This window comes from Gigantopelta aegis, unplaced genomic scaffold (genome assembly GCF_016097555.1).
Source record: "Gigantopelta aegis isolate Gae_Host unplaced genomic scaffold, Gae_host_genome ctg3823_pilon_pilon:::debris, whole genome shotgun sequence".
Lineage (NCBI taxonomy): Eukaryota > Metazoa > Mollusca > Gastropoda > Neomphalida > Peltospiridae > Gigantopelta > Gigantopelta aegis.
The window spans coordinates 1-16,755 of NW_024533532.1; the positions used below are offsets into that span (position 1 = coordinate 1).

The 16,755-nt window shown below is 32.4% G+C and overlaps 1 pseudogene; it reads right to left on the minus strand.

Moving 5' to 3' along the window:
- Positions 1-2,657: 2,657 nt before the first annotated feature.
- Positions 2,658-16,281, minus strand: LOC121392437 (annotated as a pseudogene).
- Between the last annotated feature and the right edge of the window lie 474 nt (positions 16,282-16,755).

The following is a 16,755-nucleotide window of genomic DNA, read 5'->3' on the forward strand; positions in this document are numbered from 1 at the left end:
AAACTTATTAACTTGGATACTCAACATTTTTTGGCTTTAAATTAAGGGACTTCAAAGCCTAAAGTTAAAAACAAAGTGAAGGAACTATTTAAGAAAAAGATGAATTCTTCTAGAGAAGGGGATGGAAAGCACTGAGGAAAGAGACTGGAAATTGAGAAGTAAACAGAACTAGAGACAGAAAAAGCCACAGCAAAGAAAGTGTGAAAGAGCTGCAGAATCAAATCAATTGGTCTAAAATAAAATCATCGAAATTTATATATTTTTTCACAGAAATTAGAAGAAGTAGAACAAATTTAAAAGAAGGGGGAAAGCAAAAAAAATCATCAAATTTAACATTAAAGGTCTAAAGTACTAAATGAATTGTTTGAAGATTGTTAATTTTAAAATCTACTGGGTTGAAGGTCAAGTTGTTTAAGCTTTACTTCTCAACTAAAATTAAAAAGGGAAGAAGTATGAAATTAATAAGCCAAAATTGACAAAAGAACGTGATCATTTTGCTATGTATTTGAAAATTTGTTGACAATTTGCCTTGTCACCTATCACATCTTTATTCTACTAATCCTAATAATGAATTATAAATTATTTTAGTTTTTATATTACATTTTAGGCTCATAATCGAAGGAAACAAACGCTAAAGTTAAGTGAGTGAACTACAAACCGCCCAAATTAGAAAAAGGACAGGCTTAACAACAAAAGACAAGTTGTGAATACCAAAGAGTTAAACAAGCATTAGCTAAGAAAAGGGAAAAACTTAAAAACACTTATTCAAAAGGTAAATTTGTATGAATTGTTTTTAATTTATGTGTTATTTTCATTTTTGTTACGGCTTGAAAGGCTACACTGAAATGTTTTTAGAACAACGAAAAATTATTAAAAATAACTTTATCCATCCAAAAGAAAATTTTTAATCCACAAATCTAATTGTAAAAAGTTCTCAAAATAAGGGCATTAAATCAACGGCAATCAAATTGTTCCTAATTCTCATCTTAAAAAACGTAGTTTTTTCAAATGGATTTTGTAAAGTGGGTAGTTTCTTGGGTTTAGCTCAACTTCTTCATTAACAAAATCCCCATTACAGGGCTTTTATTTCAAAAACAATATCGTTTAAATTCATAAAAACCTATGCCAAGTACATTAATTTTAATCTTCAAATTACATTACTTGTCCAGTTACCTTCATAAAGAAATGGTTTCCTAAAAAAAAACCCAAAACCCTATGAAATATTGGGAAATATTTTGTTCAACTGTTTTTCCAAAGCATTTAAAAACTTGAAAATGGAAAAGGCTCCCAAGGGATATGCAAAGTAAACGAACAAATATACACCTTTAAACCCATTCTTCAATTTCACTGTGCAAAAAAAAAAAATTCACTCAGAACTTATCCGGTATTATAACAGACCAAAATTCAATAATTTGGCGTTGGAACACTTAAGAGGGTTTAAACTTGCCCTCATGATTACTAATTCCCTTTACTAAAACATATTTAACAATGTGAACTATTTGAAATAGGAAATAAATTATTTAAAGGGAAAAGAATGGAATGGTATTTTTTGGTAATGGTACCAAGGACTGATTGGAGATAACTCACAGACTTAAATAATATTCATAACTATTGTTTGGGGGTCATTAATGTGGAGGTTGTAATGTTTTTTAAATAAAGGCAAATTCAATTTTCATTTTGTATTATGAATTTTTAAAAGGGTTAAAAAAAAAAAAAAAAAACACAAAAAAAACAAAAAAAAAAAAAAATTTAAAAAAAAAAAATAAAAAAAAAAAAAAAAAAAAAAAAAAAAAAAAACAAAAAAAATATTAAAAAAAAAAAAAAAAAAAAAACAAAAAAAAAAAAAAAAAAAAAAAAAAACCCCAAAAAAAAAAAAAAAAAAAAAACCAAAAAAAAAAAAAAAAAAAAAAAAAAAAAAAAAAAAAAAAAAAAAAAAAAACAAAAAAAAAAAAAAAAAAAAAAAAAAAAAAAAAAAAAAAAAAAAAAAAAAAAAAAAAAACAAAAAAAAAAAAAAAAAAAAAAAAAAAAAATAAAAAAAAAAAAAAATAAAAACAAAAAAAAATTTAAAAAGGGCTTTTTGTTTAAAATAAAAATCTTTATTGTGGTCCTCCTGAGTTTCAAATTGTCCAAACCCCTATTGAGAACCCCAAATTATCCTAAAGAAACTAAAAAGGAAAATTTTCTTAAACTTTAAAAATTAGTTTGGGGAAATTCCCTTTTTTAACTGTTAAAAGAAAAAAATTAATGATAATATGATAAAAATATAAAGTTATTTTATTTTTCCAAAACGGTTAACCAATAACAATTTTAAAAAAGTTTAAAAAAAAGATTATAATTATTGGGGTTAATAATTTAAGTTTCCGTGTATTGTAGTTGAAAAAAGTCAAAATAACTAAAAATTTTTAAATTAAAAAGTTGAAAATGTTTTGAAGTTAAATTAAACTTTTCTTATTTTAAACTAAAGATAGAAATTGACTTTTGGAAAATTTTAAAAAATTTTTTGGAACGTCAATATTAAATTAAAAACAATCATAAGGCAAAAAACTAAAATTACAGAAAAAAGAAAATTAAAAATTAAAAATAAGACAGTTTAAGTAGTTTAAAAGTCACAACACAAGAGAGAGTCTTTCCAGTAGTCCCGAGTCTCCGTGAGTTACAAGAGTTCCAGTCAGTTCAAGAGGCCGCCAGTCAGTTCCCAAGAGGTCCTTCAGCAGTCCACCAAGAGTCTTCCCGCAGGCGTCACAAGTAGAGAAGGAGAACCTAGAGGAAAAGGAAAGGTTTCTGTTAAAAACTGGATTAGTAACAGATTGGATGTTTTGGATGGAAAGGTAGCTCCCCTTTTTTCCCATGTGCTGCTACTGGCAGGGAAAGAAAAATTAGAGTAGTTAGGAAATGATGGGGACAATGACGTGGATAGAGAGTGAAGAGAGAACCAAGGAAGTGAAAAGACAAATGTCCTAAAGGTGATATAAGATTACAATATTTCTGTCAGAAAAATCCTAAACTAAGTTCGTTTAATGGTTAAAAATCATTTTTTATTACAATATGTGTAGATAATATATATAATGTGAATTAGTGAAACTTAGTGATTGTAGGAGACAGCTATCAAGTATATCCGACTAGTTGTATGGAGTCAGATCTGTCACGTGCTGGCTTTAAAAAAATTATGCATTTTTAATATACCCAATTATTTTCATCCATTACTTGTTCAGTTCATAATTAATTGTTGATTATACCTCAACTTTTTACATTTAGTAAATTTTAGTCATGAATGAAACGAAAAAATTGGTTAGGATGTTGGGGGTTCCTTCTTGGTGTAACTTACGTCTATGATGATTAACTTGTACTCTGATGATGACATCACTAGGTGTCATAAGGTTTGGTTTAGCGGTGTAAGGTGATAGATTTTAGATGATGCTCATCATATATGATACTCATTACCTGTCAGTTTACTGAGGCGTCCTCAGACGTAGAAGTTCACCAAAACCACGCCGCTAGATTTGTCATTAAGGACAAGTTACTGTGTTTATAAATATCTACTTGCGTCATATAATATATATCACCAAATGTCACTTTTAACTATTATTACCCAAAAATAAGATCTTGGGGAGCTTAAAAAGGTGAGTAGTAATTAAATATGTTCATTAGATAACAATACCTTGCTAAGAGTAGTAGGCGAGATAATAATTGTATTATTTAGCTCCTAGTAATAAGGAAGGCTTCCATTCATATTCAAGATTTGTACCCCCACATAACAAACAACCACCTGACACCCCTGCTTTTCATGAAGTTAGTTCTAAAGGTCATGTTTAAATAGAGCAGATTGTCCCTGCTCAGAAATAAATTAGAAATAGGCAATAAGAAACCTAAAGGATACTTTCATTCATAATTAAAACATACATACATGGCACCTATTAGTGTCACTTATCCTATTAATTCTAATTAAAAATAAAATTTAAGCATTTTTAGCTGACCGTTCTAATTTGTAAAAAAGCCCCTCGGAGTCAATGGTCTAATTAAAAATACACTGCAAAATAATTTCATGATCTCATATATTTTTTTAATGTAGCTAGACTTGTCATTACCCAATTACCTTTTGTTTGTTCTTAAAATAAAGTTGTTTGTAGTATTTATTATTCTTATATTATTATAAGGTTTATAACATTAAAGTGATGACCACGCCTATGTCCTGCTTGAGGCCACAACCCACTGCCTAATTGGTTTCTGGTTACCATAGCCGCATATTGGCACAGCTCCATCCCCTCCTGTGAGATGATAAGAATCTTATTACAGCGTTTCAACGTTTAACTTGCAGTTTTTGAAGCGAATGACATTCAAACCAGCACCAAACAAAACATTTCCGTGTAAAAGAGAAGAAAAAAATCTCGTGAGACGCAGTCCCATTCGAGAGACTAAGCCAGACAAGAATTCAAGTAAATAACAATAATTTGTGCCATAGTCATTTATTGGTTTATTTAAGCTTTTACGTGTGATGGACAAAATTTTTCCTTAGGTCCATTGGTAAAATAATTCGCTCTCCACCCACCTTGCATTTACTAATTAATTATTAATAGTTATCACTAATTAATTATTATTCCTAAGGAACCTACAATGACTCATTACTATATCCAGATTTTGTTTCACACATCTCCTAAAATCTTCTTTTTGTAAACTGTTGGTAAAGACATCAATCGTCCTTAAATAATTACATTTTATGTATATTGATCATAAGATTTTCCCCCTCTTTAATTAGAGTTTTATCCTTCGTATAATGGGTTAATGGAACGAAAGCTATAGTAATGGGGTGCTCCGAGCTACATCTCGGACATCAGGTTTACAGCTGCCACTCTTCAACGTCAACCAGTTCCTCAATGATATGTACAATTAAGAAGAGCCTACCTCAAACAGAGAGAAGAAAGGAAGACAGAGACTTACCAAAAATTACAAAGGAGTTGTTGGAGGACCACCGATCAAAGTATTCAACATAGCACATGTCTAGTAGAGGTTAGTAATCAAGGACAGTAAGTAGCGCAAAGTCTTCAGTAATTCCATATAGACGGTTTCACGTTATTAGTAAGGCTATTTGAGAAATTTCAAATTTATTATCTGGTGTCCTTTAATATTGATATCTGTGTTTCCAATTATTGCATATAAAGATTGTATACCCACAAGGAATTATTGTTAAGAGAAACAGCATCCCTAGAAATCAGCTAAGTCACCACCAAGGTCAGCCCCACCCTGCCCCTAAGCAATGGCTACAGGCTTGGATGTTTGTCCAACAATATAACTATGACTCTTAATTTCAAACGATAACTATGAAGATAGTTGGTTACCAGCTGCTGCAAGCACGACCAAGCTTCCTGTTGTTTTTTAATATCCGGTCTTAACATTTTAAATTAGATTCTCAATATAGGACGCCTCGGTACTCGCAGCAACCTTCCCAGTAATTTAATAAAATTTAAAATTTTATAAAATAAAAAAAAAACCTTGTGTGTTGCCCAAATGATCCCTCCTTGCTCACAGTCACACATGAAAAAATTGAATCTTCTAGTATTCCTTCAAGTGCATCTTATCATTTCCCTGTCAAAACAGCTTTGAAACCAGAAGCTGACCATTTGGGAATGTTCTTGGAAGCACAGTAAAAAGAATTAGTAACTTTGATCCCTATCAATCTTACCATTTTTAATCCAGGCATTAATACAAAATAATCACATTTTAAAATGGAAGCTCTCATATAACCACATAGTCCTCACTGCATTTCTTCCTTTCCTATGCTCCACCAGGTGGGTTACGGCATAATCCTCGTTACTAACTTCCTCTCTAGCACTTACTCACAACCAAACAACCATTACATACATCTCCGTTACACCAAGAGAGCATACCAATTGATATCCAGCAAATTAACTGACTGTACAATAGGCTTGTAGAAGGCAGGGAAATCAAATGTTCCCTCAACTTTCACATCATTATAAATTAGGCTATTTAAACGAGTTTATTCAAATGGACCTTGCTAAAGATAACGGGAATATTCTGATGCTGTAGTGTTTATATTGCTGTACTTGTCTGCAGTTATTGCTAACAGGAGTTTACCACCCCTTTTGATAATTACTTGTGATGCAGCACTAATTTGGTTTCACTAGTACTACCACTGTGAGAAATGAATACACGACGTCCTTACCTGATGAATTTGCCTGGATGCCAGACAAAGGATGGGTTGACGGATTATTGGACGATATATTTTAATAGGACTACCTTCTAGACCTCAAGTCCCCATGGTTTCCACTCTGATGCATAGAAACATATTGTGATATACTCCAATAAAACTAATGTGATATCCGTCCTAGATGCAAACATGTCCCGACTCCTAAATGACGTGTCTTATGTAGCTAAGACTTACCAACTTACCAATGCCAGATGTGAATACTTGACCCTCGCAGTCCTCAAAATTGCCGGAAATTTTGTCCAGTTCTTTCCTCGGTCTTTTAAGTAGAGGAAGAAATATTGTTAGCAGCTTTGGAGCGTCTTTCTCCCGTGATTGCTAAACCCCTTTAACTCATTTCCAATAAACCCAACTCACCTAAAGGGACAAAAGCTTCATAATTCAATAGTAATTATTCAAGCGGACATCTAGTTCAAAAACAAAAAGTTAAACAAGATTCTAATCCATGAACTGCCCAAACTCCATTTGTGGTAGGTAGCCTTGACGAATTCCCCAGGGAGGAGACAAACCATATTAACATGATTTTAAGGGTGCTCTAACTTTGACGTTGGGAATCAGTACTCCTCCAACAGACTGAAACTCCAGCAGCACCCAATGCATTCGCAATCTTTCCTAATTTGTAGTCTGTGCTTTGCCAGGAAAACCAAACCTTAGAGATACCTATGTATTATATGTTTACCATTACTACCAAAACTACGTCAATGAATGCCTCATCCAAATAGAAACTGTCTCGATAGAGGATAACCTAATCTAAACAGCAGTAGAGAGTCATTAGATAGATGGCCTGGGTCTCAAAATTAAGGGTTTTTTCAGTCCACAAACGTCAACAATTCATAAACTTCGATTCCCATAATGTCACCACTTTCAAGTGACTAAGGTAAAACCCACGCTAACATGAATTCATTAACATTGTTCAAATCTAAATTTCGCAGATCCTGGTTTTTTCGTAGAACATGTGGCAGAAATCTTCTACAATTGTGCCTCAGTTGGCTGATGACCTGAGTTGGTCAGTCATTTATCTTTATTACAAACAAATGGATTAAGGTACATACATAATAACATTTCCATACAACGCTGAGTATTTAGGAGTTGAGTGTTATTGGAACAACATTATGAGAGTTGACATTATTGCGACATGGACAGTAGTAGTAGGAGTTGACATAATACTAATTCCTACTGACTATACCCGTCCCAATCAGCTATAAATTGTGCGCTCTCATTTTCAATGCTCGGTCAAAAATCTTGGAAATGGAAATAGAAGCATATATAAATAAAGTAATACAGGTATTGGTTATAACTATGTTATTATTATAACTATTATACCTACTATTAAATTGTAAAATGCAATATCTGCTACTAACAAACACAATAAGAAAGCATTAAATGGCTTAAAGAAGCCGTAACTATAGATACTTTGTTTAAACTAACCAAAAATCATACCGCCCAGAATGCCATCTCCACTCATTGTGTCTATCACTTTATTACCTTTAGTTGTTCTCCCATTTGTAATGATTTAGTACACCAATATAATACCTTTCTATTGGGCGTTAAATCATTTAAAAAAGTTTTATAGAAATAACAACGTGATGACTTATTTGATAAAAAACATCTATATCCTGAACTATTGAAATACTAATATTTTATAACTATTTATGTTTCAATAAGAAACTTACTGAACTACCTAAAACACTTGTCTCTACATAGATAACAGATATATGTCAAAGAAAATTCATATAGTCCAAAGATACTGTCAGGCTACTTTGAGTAAATGTCGCCACTAGGGAAGCATTTCTCAAGGACATCCATATTGGGGAAAACTTCCAAGAACACAAACATATATTAGTAGAAGTGCAAGAGCTTCCAGTAAGACATAGTACATATGTAAACATTGGAGTAATTAGATTGTTCCACTGATGTTCACCCTTCCTTAATGTAGTTCTTAGATCAACCCGGTATATTACACATGCACAATGGACTGACATCTTAGGGGTGGCGAAAATACTACCAGAAGTCTCCATCATTGGCTATCATTTTGGAACCACACTCTCTATCAATTCTTGTTCTGCGTATGATATCACCATCACTATTAAGAATGACATAATAAATGATTAATTTTAACAATCGATTTAGTTTAGGTGTTATTATCCTCAACAATGAACATATGAAACTATAATGCACCTTGCTCTCTACAAGTAATCACCACTCACTATACTGTACTTTTGGACTTAGAAAACAATGCGTTCTATACAAGATGGCCAATATAAGTTCAATATACCGTAATCTTTAGGGCAAGAACGGCATATCACATTATACATGTCCTTATTTCAAGTGCTTCCACCGAAAAATCTATAGATATTTATCACACATTTTAATTGATTACCTTATATACCATATCTTTTATCCCATACTCATCTACATGTACAGACCATGTACATGTACAGTAAGTGTAGTATACTAGATGTATTATTATCATATTTTTTAAGTACACTTCTTTGATCACAATATCAAACACACACATACACCACCATCAACTGCTTTCCCACACTTGTAGAACTCAACAGTCAGCTGCCTTTGCAGGCTTCAGAATTCAGCTTATAAGACACCTCTAATAACTCATCCATCTTGGGCCATTTTGCCTCTTGATTGCAGCCTGTATAAGAAGGTAAGATCTGTTACAATGAATAATAGAGCCAATACATCATAGCTCAAGTAAAAGTATTTTTAACAGTATGTCCTACGTGTATTGTTATCTTGATAAAATTGGGTGCCTTCAAGGCTATAAATGATTAGTTACTTAACAGCTTCAAACAATTAGTTAGTTCATATAAATGGCCATACTTGGGTTCACTTTTACACACATTAAACAAGTAATAAATCAATATAAATCTTCCTTACATCAAAAACATCTGTCTCTTCTCTCTAGAGTATGAAACAGTTGACTAGTGTACCATCAGACTCTAACATAGCTCAGGGAGTAACTGGAGACTAAGTCATCCGATGTTTCAACTCACATTCAGACTATATGTTGTGTAGTTACAAATTTAAAAGAGTATGAATTCACTATAATGTGTTAACAATCGCAAACAGTGTTTGCTATTCACCCTCCTCACCTCACCACTTACTATAAATAATACACATATTATAAACTTACTGCGGGAGGAACCTCTAGATCTTCTTGATAACACACCCGCTTCTCTGAATTATTGGTAGTCATAATAATGATACTACAGACAGTAACTCTTACTCGCCATTTTTAACACTCCAATACTCCATAAAAGGACGTGAGATATTTCAGATGGGACCATGGAAGCATACTCCTTAATAGCTGTCCTCTAAAAACAATATTGCAAATATTATTGGTTGGTGTGTTATGTGTGATCATAACCCAATATTTTTATTATTTTAGAACTATATATAGTAACATACCAAATGATTCTTCCCTGGCTGTTTTGGCATTGATAGAAAAACTTAGCACAGGTGCCCTGAGGATACTCCTTCACCATCTTCTTGAATGACACATTCCCTGGAGTAGCGATGAACGTGATGAGAAGTATTTGTTTGCATAATGTGAATAAGGTGAATAGATAATTAAATAATAAAGCAATTACAGGTTTTTGCTTTCATAGAGATGCTATAATGAAATGTTTTAATTTAGAATATAATGACTTGATAATGTCTACAAGTACAATGAACAGTTTCAACTTTGAGCTAAGACTAACCTCAACTGTAGTATAATGATCATCAACTAAACAAGACAGAAAAATTGACAATGAAGTAATTTGTGACCACTCATTTGGTCTCTAATGTGTGTCTGTCCGACGACTAATCACTAAGGACTGACCCATTAAGATAATGGTCATCATTTAGTGAAGTGAAGACAATATTACAATAATATGACTTCCTGAGAACCAGGACTGGTCACAACTAATGGTTTAGCAGTTTCCATATTGCATCATTTATCTTTTATATTCTATAGCTTTTTATTTTTTAATAATTTAATTATTAATAATATTAAAATTTTTTATTTTTATTAAGAATTTTATATAATATAAGATTATTAATTATTTTGTTTATTTGTATTATTTAATTATTAATTTATAATTCCTAATATATATAGCCATTTTTAATTATAAATTAACTACTAGATATTTATTTATTTTTTTTATTTATTTTTAATATTATAAATTTTTACGTTATAATTTGTTTTTGTTTTTTATTAATTTAATTATATATTTTTTTTTCTTATTCTTTTTTATTTTTTTTAATATAATGGTTTTTTGTTTTTAGTTAAATATTGTTTACTGAACTTTAGAAGGTCTGTGATACCCCATCTTCTTTAATTTTGTAGCAAGGAATTGACCTGGTCATCCTTACCCTTGAAGTGCTAGCCATACTGTTGGACTAGAGAACAAAAATAATTCTGCCCTTCACTGGAAGTGATTCATACCTCCTCCAAGAGCAGCCCAGATGGTTTTAGTGTAACTCTCCTATCATTTAGCCTCTAGAGCTTGAAGACTCAAAGAAACCACATTGGTGTGTCATTTATGTGTACAAATGACATTATGAACTCCAACTGTCTATTAATTACTTAGTACACACAACCTCAAGAAAAATCCTTTCTCTCCAGCTGTGGTACAACTAAAGTAAAGGACAAGTTGTATTACACATCAGGGCTGTCTGTTATTTACAATGTACATGTACAGTAAACCATTTAACGGACCTCGTACCGTTATAGATATTATCAACTACATACTACCACAGCCAAGGACGATTTTCTTTTGTTCATCTTCCTGTGGCTTAAAGAAAGTAAGAACAAAGGAGAGTAGCCAATTGAAAAGGACAATGTAAACATTGGAGGCAGTAGTGGAATGATGACAGTGACATATTGATGTTTACCAATATCTACACTTTGGGTTGCCTCATGATGGGCTTGTGGAAAAGAGCTCGTCTTAGAAGTGATAGCTTCCTAGTGCTGAAAGGTGCATACCTTTTCTTATGGTGGAGTGGCTGAATTAGAAGGTGGACATTAGCGCGAAGTGGTTATGTTAAAATACTGGATCGCTTTCTGCCGTGTCATTCGTGGTCTGTTCAGTCATAACTGGTACCTGTGAATAATATTCTAATAGAAGAGTCTTCCCCTGTTATCAAGATACCTACTGAAAGATGGCTGAAGCACTTCTCCACCTGCTTAAATCTCGTCGCTTCTCTTTCAAACCATACAACCCGCAAGAGGTAGTTAATCCAAATGACTCCTTGCCAGGAATTCAACATTAGCTTGTCAGATAGGAACGAGAAGACAACTTGTTCGATACACGCTTCCAGGAGGCCACGCCAGTAGAATTGGTTGTCATTGTTGTCCAGACTGCAGAGATGACCTCAGTCCGTTTGTAGAAGCAGTTAGCTTGCGATCATAGTCATTGCCTCACAAGAGATTCACTTCGACTCAACTCACCAAAATGTAGATAGTCTTAATCCACAGCTGACTACTGGGGTATCATTATCTCATGGTGCATCTCGTAAAAGGATGTCTTGCAGCTCTTAAAGTAATTGGATCGAATTACAATCCTTCACTGGCTTAATTCAAGTGACTACAAAGAGTTAACTCATTTGACACATGTGCCTATCATGGCCAGATAAGCTTGTCTTAGATATGTCGCATCAAATACAGGACTGGCTCTCCAAATTTCAAAGACATGATGGAGCTAACTCCAGTACATTTTGCAGCTGTGTAACAGGTCATCTAGACTGAGTGAAAGAGCTCTTTCTAACGTGGAAAGCAGAACATCAATGCTACACAATAGTGGTGAAACACCAGGTAAAGCTCAGTATGTTGTGTAGTTGCAAGTTGCACTTGTATGCTATGTAGGGGGAATAGCAAAAGATATTGAGGGATAGTAGTTTCCTTCCCTTAAAGTATAACAGTGTGCTTTGTTGTAATTCTTGCAATATAAAAGATATGTTTTTCCTCAGTTTATTTCGCTGCACAAGAGGGTCATTTGATTGGATGCAATGGGCTTGTTGAGCAGGCTGGAGCATAAACTAAATATTGCTTCATATGAGGTATGGACATCCAAATACATGGAGCTGCCAGAGTGGTCAACTATTCAGCAAACTCATGGCTTCATAAAGAGCAAGCAAAACTGTCCAGTTAACATAAGGAACAGTGATGGAGCAAACTCCAGTTCCTTTTGAAGCTGCCAAAGGTAAGAAACATGTGCCTGGTGTTAATTTGTATGACTTGTTCTCAAAATAACCGGTCATGTCATGAATCTTAGAATGGATGTTACATCAGCAATGCTGGGCAACGGGACTGGAACGGATGATTATGGGCTCTCAGTAACGTGCTGCCAGAAAATCGGTCAAACTAGATGTGTTACATGTCTTTTCACAAGCATGTCGTTAAACTTGACTTTCAAGATGCTGACGGTTTAAAAACCTAAGTAAGCATAAAAAGATGTAAACACATCTCAGCCTTATATACAACAATTAAGTCCTAATTAATCAATATTTAATATTTGTTTGCCAAAGCTAAAATTCATGTTAGTTGGTGCGTAGTGATGTACAAACAATTTTGGTGTTTATTTTAATGTGTTCTTCGGATTTGGCTGGAGAAAACTCAAGAATGAGTGTGTAGCATTTCTTAGAGATCCTTCGTCCATCACTTATCAGAATTGTATTCCACAGAAACGCCAGCTCAAGGAGCATGGCAACTTTCGAGGAGCGAAGAGATTCACAGTAATGGAGTGGTTAAAGGCACCGATAATAAGAGATGTCATTCAGTTTGCCTCCTCTAAAAATCAAGGTAAGAAGAAATTATTGCGTTTAGGGTTACCACACCTCAGCAAAAATAGCTAAGCCTACACCAATAGTGGGAGTACAGCTGATTAAGTGAGTCAATGTATCATATCATAAGCACTGATATTTATTTCCCAAAAGATCTCATGGTTTATTTAAAAGGATTTTCACAAACATCAGAAAAATATATCCAATGTGTACAGGTACATATAGTTATTAATGTTAATAATATTTTATTAACATGTTTTTTTGTGATTTTGGTATACAGATGGGATCAAATAAAGCGATCCACAATATCAAGACATGCATATCAAATCTGTGTCAACATTCATTGTAATCTACAGTTCGAACCCATATACATACATTACATATTACATCACACTTACTACCATGCATATCATATGTACCATCAAGATTAAAAATTAAATGTCCAAAATGACTCATCCTTAGCATCACAATAATACTGTATAGATCACTGTAAAATCCTATAAAAAATGTTTTGGATGTAAAAGAATTATTTTAAGATGAGAATTAAGAATCAACAATTGAACATAAACAATGGTTTTCCACCTAATGGAAAAAACTAAAAAACTTTGTTATTACACTACACTGACAACAATAAATGTAATATTCTAATTTCCAATAATATTCTATTTGGCCAAAGGGACAGCTGTAATAATATCAACAAATAACTACTTAAAAATTAAAAACAAACACCAACAGAAAATCAAGAAAAAATTAGACACTGTTATTATTCCTAACTCTCTCCCAAACAGCTTAAAGCTTGTATCTAAAGGTGTTCTTCTCCTCACTCACGAAGGAAGGCCTTGTAGCCATGGGAGCATTTTCCTAGCCAGAGCTTGTACATCTGGGCTCTCACATGTGTAAGGTATAAAACATGAATTACTATAAGACCTAGTGTTGTTGTTAAGTTGTTAATGGCATGTAAAATAATGAAATTGGTCTCACATTGGTATTACTATAATGACAACACCAACTGGAGGAGTGTTAGGAAGTGTTATATACATAGCAATGATGATGTTTTTTATGTATAACCACTGTTATATGTAATAGTTATCCTATATTATATTCCTGTCAAACCATATACCAGACAGACACCTCCCCCTTACCTGCCTACTCATCTATCCATCCACCATACTTGTCTCTTCCACGTAAATAACTATTCTCTAAAATGAACATTTGTATCTCACCTCACTCTAACAAAAGGGTTAAATTTGAACTCATCTCCAATAGTAGATGGAATAGGTGGTTCATTAGCCTCCCTTTTAGCCTATAGTCCCATAATAATATAATATAATATGATATAATATAATATAATATAATATAATATTAATATGATATAATATAATATAAATAATATGATATATATAATATGAATCATATATATAATATAATATAAATAATGATGATTAATATAAGATAATATGATATAATATAATATAATATGATATAATATAATATAATATAATATAATATAATATAATATAATATATGATATAATTAATATAATATAATATAATATGATATAATATAATATGATTATATATAATATATATTATATAATATGATATAATATAATATCTACCTTAGCCCATGCTATCTTCATTGATTATATCTTATTATAGTGGTCAACATGCTGAGCATATGCCAATTTTGTAGTGTATATTCATGACCACAGTACACTTGCTATTAACAAAAGTTATCATATAATAAATGACATATATAATAGTACATGTATATATAGTATATTGAAGTGATTATATAATAAAGGTACATTGCTATCATTAAAGTTATCATAGTATCAGAATACTAATCTAGAACAATTAGAGAATAAAGGTAGCAAACATGTTACATGACATGGGATTGACTATATGTTTACAGAATATAACGTCATATTTGGCAGGACATTTGGTTATATTACATCATATTAGCCAGCTGGCAACAAAAGATGTACTTTACAAATGAACTATTTACAAATCAACTATAGGACAAAGTAGCCATATAGCACACCCTAGATGATTAACACTTGAGTAGAACAAATAACATGAAATATTAAATATAAGGAAAATATAATTATTAGAGATATATCCAAACTATAGACTAATATAATTTTAGAGTGAGTGGAGTTAGTTAGTGGGCATATCATAATAGTAAGGTTCAACAAGGTCAACTTTAATCTGATATCATCACTATTAGATGATCTTATCAGTCCAAACAGAAAAGTTCTCACAATGATTAGCACACTTATCCATAAGAGACATTAGTAACATTAGACATTGCATTCTTGTTACCACTATAATACCTAGCTATCAACAGTGCACTCTTACTGTTTCCAGAGGGAGGGAACCCCAATACCTCACAAAGTGCATGATACATCTGTTCAGCTGTCCTTCAAAAAACCGACCCACAATCACCCACAAAATAAGTGTCACCTGTAAGGTAACTAAGGTTACAGCAAGATATAGATAATGTAACACTAGTATATCTGCAATGCCGATATATGGATTTTCTGTGAATGTTAGTTTCAGTAATATGTACACCACACACAGCACACACAACACACACCACACACCACCCACACACACACACACACACACACACATCTCTGCTATATTACCGGTGAAGACAGCTTTGGATGACTTATCTAGACTTTCTACAAAATAACAAATATGTCCACTTGTATGACATGGAGTCTCCAGAGCAGTGACAGATAGCTTACCAACCTATACAAGAACAGGAATAGAAAAAAAGAATTACTATTATTAGTTTACCTGAATAATGTCCTTAGTTTTAACTTTTTTGTTCAAAGCTCCAATACGTTCATCATTACCACACACTATGAGATCTGATATCATTGTTACTAGTTTCTCATTACCACCTGCATGGTCCCCTAAGAATAGATGAATAGATGGATGAATGGACGCTGTAAGGGATGAATGGATGGTGGCTAACAAATAGTTAATTAGTTTGATGAATAGATTAAAGAATATATAATAAACATAATTATAGATACAATTTTTCCACCAATGATGATGAGTTGTTAATACTGTAGAGTAATTTGACTTGTTCCTTTTCAACAAACTCCACAACCTCAATAGAGAAAGTAAATCAAAGATGTACATTTAATAAGATCATAATACCTTTTCTGGCTCCACAGGATCAACAATGGCTGCCTCTTTCGTTGTATCATCCACCAAAAGATACATATAATTATCTTTAAGAGCTGGTATCAGTTTGATATACATAGCTACTTTTGAGTGGTGAGTGGTTGGTCGAGAGTGATAAGTTAAAGAGCACGATGAAGAAAAGGTGCAGTACTGAATGTAGCAGATAATATGAGGCACCCTAACAGCAGAGAAGAGTATATACAATATAATGTTGTTTGCATTTTATAATTAATAAAACAAGGTGTGGCTTGCCCATAGAGTTAAAGCATAACTCACGAGATTGAAAATGAGATTGTTTTTCTAATAGACTGTTTCACAGTTTGTTACCAGATAACTTAAAAGACTGCGAGAGATCATACAGATAGTGTGTAGATCAACTCCAATTAGTGCACACTGTAAGTATTAATTAATATTTTTATAATTATTTTATGAAAAATTAAACAAAATTGATGCATCATTATAATTAAGGGCAGAAAAGTTGTAATAATATTAAATTCAAATTTTTTATTGTACAGCTATGGAAAAATTTAATTCAGACGATTGTTTTTCTGT